The sequence below is a fragment of the Physella acuta genome, unplaced genomic scaffold (genome assembly GCF_028476545.2).
Source record: "Physella acuta isolate Inbredline_101_S28 unplaced genomic scaffold, ASM2847654v3 ptg001468l, whole genome shotgun sequence".
Classification (NCBI taxonomy): domain Eukaryota; kingdom Metazoa; phylum Mollusca; class Gastropoda; family Physidae; genus Physella; species Physella acuta.
The window spans coordinates 50,258-57,500 of record NW_026732983.1 but is presented as its reverse complement, the minus strand read 5'-3'; positions in this window follow the sequence as shown (position 1 = coordinate 57,500).

Here is a 7,243-nt window from a genome sequence, read left to right as displayed (position 1 = left end):
GATGTAGGGCCTACAATATATATATATATATATATATATATATATATATATATATATATATATATATATATATAAATATATATATATATATATATATATATATATATATATATATATATATATATATATATATATAAAAAGTATCCTTTCGAACTTAACGGTGAAGTATAGTTAATCTGTTTCAGTGATTCGGCACATGGAGAGAGTGCGATGCAGGAATAATATGATTATACTGCTGGGTACAATGTAACGAATTTAGCTTTGAAATAGTATTGTAAAATATTAGGAGAACATAAAAACTAAATTGACAACATGAAGTGAGGTGGTCGACCAAAATCCTGGATACCCACAAAATAGATCTTTACAATGACTTTGACAATAATAACACTGAGCATAGAGTTAAACCTCGTAATAAATACAGTAAGGTTGAATACTGACAAAATACCCATTGCAGTGCTATTCAGTACCCACATAAGCGGCATTATACTGGCATTCAGCAACAGCACTATCAATTAGTATCCAATATCATTCGAGTACCACAACAGTAGCACGTACTCCCAAAAGCAAAAACATTGGACACCAACAACAAAAGCAGTGAGTATCCACACCAGGGGCACTGAGTACCCTCAGCAGCTGCATTGAACATTGAAGAATATACAATAGGGCAGAACACTGTCATTTAGGACAGTATTTGTTCACGTGCTTTGTGTGTATGGCAAATATAAGCTTATGAGAAATATGCGTCTTTATTAGTTGATCTTGAATAATAGTTCACGAAAAGCTTCACGAAAAGCGCGTTAGCAGGGACAACTAAGGCTATACACATTGAAGAAGTCCTTTATATGTAGTGTGTTACTGTAGTGTAGTAGAATCATGATAACAATGCTTCAAAGTACCCATTCATAAGAGGTATACAGTGAGCAGGTGCAGTAGAGTTATGTAACTCTATGCCTGAGCAGCTAAAATCTTCTTATGTTTAGTTTGTGATATTCTATTTTTTTGAGCGTGGATATTCAGAGAAACGCGTCTCAGTAAAAATAGTAATATTACTTGGACAACAATTGTTTTATTACGTTTTGGTCCAGTATTGCCTGATGTCGCGAATTAGCAACATGCCGTATTTAGCATAAAAAATAAGTCAAAATTTTAAAAAGAACTACATACCTCTAATTCTGTGTAAGTATGATGGGAGAAAATCAGATAACCAAATATTTTTACACGCTTGGAACATAATTCAGGCATTATTGATAGATCGGTTTGTTAATTCTATTAGGCTCTATCACTATTATCAATTATCTCATTATAGAATACAAGCAATAAATAGAATTAACCATAAGTTAGGTCCGTCGGAGAAACTCGGTTCTAGTTTCTAATAACGAGGCCTATAAAAACACAATAAATAATTGAGTTTTATGCTTTTTTTTTTGCTGCTTTAGTATTTAAATATAATTGTTTGTTCTTTCTATTAGGTAACATTGGAATAGTTTAAATTAGATTATAATTATGACAAGATTTTACTTTATGATTACGGAGTTAGAAGTTATATTCCACAACCAACATAGAACATTTAATCTGCATATAAAATTTATAAATATAAATGGCAGTGCTTTAAAAAATGTATCTTGGTAACGGAGTTATTTTTCATTTTTATTTCAATGGCTCGTCATATATGTTTCACTTTTAAACTTATTTTTATAAACATATGTACTAGAATAATTAGTTATTTATTACTTAGCCAAATGTAATAGCACAGCAAGGTACACACAGATGTATTTTAATTAGTATAGTTATTAAAAGTAAGTTTAGTGAGGTCCATTTAGTTTTGGTCGATGTTCCCGTTTGGGGGAGATCGGGTGTTAGTCCAAAGTAGACAAGAAGAACATAAGCTAATCACTTTAAGATAATATAGTTGCATCTCTCTCGCTGACTGTGCACACTTCCCTGCTTCCCACAGTGTTCTTACGTTCAACATCGTACGAGGCTAGGTTTCTTTTGTGAGAGCAGCGCTGGGCTTGTATCTCGGTTTTCCTCAGTTGAAGAAGGGTCGTTGCTTTTTTAGATTTCTCTTGCGTTAGGCTTCATCTCATCATGGGCCATCTCTCAACATCCTACCTGGAAGCCCTCTGGGTTTAGTCTGGCCCCTACCCTCATATAATTAAACCTAAAGGAAGCATTAGGCTCCCGCTATCACAGCTCTATGGTACCATGGGAGACAGCAATACAAGGACATGATGTGGGAGGGTTCTACATCTCTAATATTTATGAGCAAGTTCTAAACAGATACATATTCTTTATTATACACACAAAATGTATTTATTAACAGACTTGACCCAAAAAAAAAAGAATTATTAAAACAAATTAATAGCAAATACACATGCTCAATTGTCGGATGTGCCGAGGCTAATGAAACAGGTCAACTCTACTTCACCATTCTATGGATCTTTTTTTAAAAATATACACCATCTTGTAATCACCTCTTAAAGTTTAGGTGGAGTAAATAATTGAAATTGTCCGATTATTAATACAAACTCAGCCTACACCTTTTTTAGTTTGATCTTTTTAATGTTATTTTTTTTAATATGTCAGTAAAAGAACCTGAGAATTATATTTACTTTCATAGTTGGAGAGTGATTTAAGAAAGAGAGTGTCACAAAAAGCTCACACACTGATAATGGATTTTTTTACAAATGTAAGTTTTAAATGCATTCAATTACTACTGCACTAGTAGGCCGACTGTATACAACCAAATAAAATTGAAAAAATCTTAATTTAAAAAACTAGCATTTATTAATAATTTGATTGCTCTAGAAATGTTTATATTCCTTGTCTAATATGTACAAATATGTAATACATTATGTCCCTTCAGTATTTTGGACTATTAGCCTCAAATATATCTGCAATATAAATAATATTCTGTATTTAAAATAATAATTAATTTATAATGCCCCATAAACTTGAGCTTACTTTACTGAGTAAGGAACATCTTTAGATTATGTTATAAATTCATCTTGTTTGTTTTGTCATTGAGATATAAATCCTCAACCTAATTAAACTATGTTCACAAGTTACTTAACATTTCTCTACTATACAGCGCCAGAAACATGACAATTGCTCAACTTCTACTCAAAAGTTTTGCAAAGAAGTTATAGCAAAGTTGGTAAGGTTTTTTAAAAAAATATTTTTACAAGATTTTATTTTACTAGCTTTCTTTTTCTGTCTGTCGTGTTTCGTCATGGATCAAAACTGCCGAGTGGAATTACGACCACTTCAAGCAAACCGATTCCTTTCAAACTTTCAAGACCCGACGACAATGAAATCTGACATCAAATTTGACTTAATTGTATGCCTTATCAATTTTTTACTGAATTAATGAGAATTTCTTATAACAAGTACTACTTACAGCGCATTTTTGATGTTCATTTAGTGCGCAATAGTTTTAGTTATGCAATTCTATTGAATTAAAAACATGAAAAGTACTGAAAAAAAGTGCATTGAAAATGTTTTAATAACAACCTTAAATTTAATGATGCGCTAAAAGGAGAAAATAAATTAGTTTATGTAAATATATAGTAATGAAATACTAATCAAATAACTATAAAAAAAAGCTTGAGTCGCTTCTTAAATTCTAGTAAATGTATTCAATACATGATATTATAGCGACCCAAACTTTTTTTAGCTATTTAAATAAAAGTTCATTATTATATATTTAAAGAAAACCATTTATTTTTATTTACAGCTTTATTACATAAAATCTTGTTATTTAAAAGTTCTCTACGCATTTTTACTTTCTGGTACATACGAGGTAGAAAAAAGGTCTTGTAATCGTGCAAAAAAATCGAGATTTTTACAAAGCTAGACGTTTTACAGCTCCATGAGTCGGAAAAACAAAGTTTTGCAATCTTGTCCATATGTCTGTGTGTATGTATGTATGTGTGTCTGTGTGTCTGTAAACACGTTAACTTGAGTACCGTTACAACTAGGTTGATGAAAACCATATGACAGTATATAAAAAAATAGTGTTCATCTCAACTAAAATCACCCGATACACTATTAAAATTTAGGTGTGAGATATTTTGTCTGAGATATTTTGTCTGAGATCAATTGTCCATGGTATCATTTGTCCTGATATATTTTGTCCTGGTATCTTTTGTCCGTGAGATCTTTCGTCCTTTAGATCAATTGTCCTAAGATCATTTGTCCTGAGATCATTTGTCCGTGAGATCTTTTGTCTGAGATATTTTGTCTGAGATAATTTGTCCTAAGATCATTTGTCCTGTCACCGTTTCATATACGAATATTCGAGGAAGTTTAGGGGAGATCACTCCCGGTTTATTCTTATTGAAAATTTAAAATATTCCGAGCAATTTCTTAGTGCAAAATTTCGAGTTTATTGTAGAGTTGGTTGCTGCCAAGTTGCCGTAACATTATTTGCTTGTATAATTTATTCCATGCACATTTTAATCCTTGACGAAAGACTTATGCTATTTTTTCTTCTTGTGTTTATGCACATATCATTATAGAACTGGTGGGACATATGTATGGCCACAACACTACTGGTATGTGTTGGAATCAGCAGTGTGCAAAAATTCTGCATATTGTTTTTGAAAAACAAAGTCGCTCCGGTTGAATATTATTACTCAAAATTAGTTTTAATATTATTTATTACCTTTTATGATAAACTGGATGAACGAAATATTTTTAAAAATTAGCGTGACTATTGCAGTATCATCACTTTTAAATTGTTTGGTATCTCTGTGGTCTGAATTTTTTTTTCATGTAAAATTTATATACCTCGTAGTAAAATGTTTGATCTTGTTGAATTAGCTATCATTTTTTAAAACACACATCATATGTAGCAATTTTGTCTTCAACGGAAAGGTGTGCGATATTGACATAGCTTCCGATTGTCTAGCATTAATCTTGAAGTTTTATTCTACCCTCGCTGATATAGCTTTTTTAAAATAAATTTCCTTACAAATTTTATGCTTGGTAAATTATAACTGTATTGTTTTTAAAATGTTTTATAAATAAGCAAATATTTGTATTCGATGTTTACTCTGTTATTGTTTTGTACAGGTAGGACCCCGAAGTAAAAAGCCAAAACCAAAAAGGAAAACATGGAACCCCAGCACTGTTGTTCATTACGATGATAACAAGCTGTACAAGGTTAGTAAACATTTTTTACAAGCTTTTATAAATCTTTACTTCACTCAACACAAAGACTCATTATTGTTTTATTAAAAAATACACCCACTTCTAAAAAACTAAAATAATAATAATAATACAAATGAAATATATAAAAAAAATTTAAAACTGTATGTATAGAAGTGCTAAAAAGAAGAGGAAAATCGATTTTCTTTCAAAATATAAGCTTATTAACCGATACTAACTTGATATTTCCTAAGGAAAAATACCAGATTTTCAGAAAAAGTATATTATGGTGTTGAATGAAAACTGACCTCCAAGACCTCTCAATTTTACCAATAAAAGGGACGAGACTGCGTCAAAAATTATCCTTAGTTTAAAATTATTTTATATTAGGATGGTGTGCAAAAAAAATTAAGCCTAATTGACTCCATATAGAAAGCTTATTATTGATGATATTATTGATTTTTTAAAATTTATAATCTAATGTTGAGTTAAATTAATTTCAAATTAAAATCTAACTCAATATTTTTTTCAAATTTCAATTTGTTTTGTTATTGCTTTTAATTTTTCGACTTGTTTTTAAGTACATTAGTTCATTTCTTTTGCTTCTAGGATTTGGGCTAAAGTAGAAAATATAACTAATGATGTATTTATATTAGTATAACAAGTTTTGATTGTGAGGAAAAAATTTTCTGTACGTTACTGTTTTCTTTAATACATTAATTTGCTGTAAATTTCTTTATCTTTAGGTTTCTACCATCCATATTTCTACACAATAAAGGAAAATGGATTCTGATGTAAATGTAGTAAGTAAATCTTTTTACAGAGTTCTTATTTGAAATGCATAGCTACTTAGGAAGTACTCACCGCCTGCTGAAGTATAACAAAATTTACAAGTATAATATAATAATAATATAAAATAGTATTTAGTATTTTAACTATAATCAAAAATAAATTTAAGAGCTCTGCATTGGCTTATAAGAGCCCCACGCTTTTTAAAATAGTTATTTAAATAGTAGTGTATAATTTATTTTCTACTTTTTAGTGCATTATTACATAAAAGCTTTATATTAAAACGTTTTTTTTTTTAATGAATTTTTTTTTAAAAACTATTTGAAACTAAGGGGAGATAATAAGCTGCTTGATATTTTCATCGTCTGTAAACGGCTGCTTTCACTTATCATGGTAGGGTGGGGGGGGGGGGAGTGGGTGAGGCAGGGGGGTGGGGTAGTGCCGAATTCACAAATTATGAATTGTTGAAAAGTAGAAAACAAAACAACTAGATAGCGGCGTATGGTACGTCGCGGTTCAGCTCGTAAATTATATTACACTAATACGAAAACAGTTTTTTTTCTTTTTTAATTAACCCTCGGAAAGAATTATTTTCACTTCTAGCTATTGTGTTTTAATAAAGTACAAAAGATAACACAATTATAACACTTTATTTTTAATATATTAAAAATTGTATTTTACTATATATAAAAAGATTGTTTTTTCATATTATAAGTCTACATAATGAACACATTAAACAGCTTACAAACGTTGTGAGCTTTACTCAAACTTTGATTACAATCTAATGTGTTTAAATGAAGCTATTATTTTATTTATTTTTTTTTATAGTTTTTTTTTTGTAGAATTCTCTGCCTATAAAAATTACCTGAGCAAGTCCATCAAATGTAAACCAAACTGTGGCGCTATACAAGTGGAACTGTCTGACTGACAAAGAGGGATAACATCCTCCAACAATGGGTGTGGTACAAAATAGTAAAATGTTCTGCCCCACCAAAATGCAGTTTTGTGCATAGTCAAAAAGAAGAATCGAGGAAAATTACCAGCGGTTCTACCACCAAATATTTCACTTCTAATTCTTATACTACATTCACATGTTACATTTTATCAAATATGGATTTTAGTGTAATAGGCCTTGCATATTTTCAATCTAATTAATCGGTATACTAATTCCATTTTCCCAGAAAAATATTTAAATATGTGTTTATAAGTTTTAGCATTGTTGTTTGACAGTTCAAAAACAATTCATTTGATTTAGTTTTTTATAAAGCTACATTAAAGTATAATATATATTAGTATAAAAAGG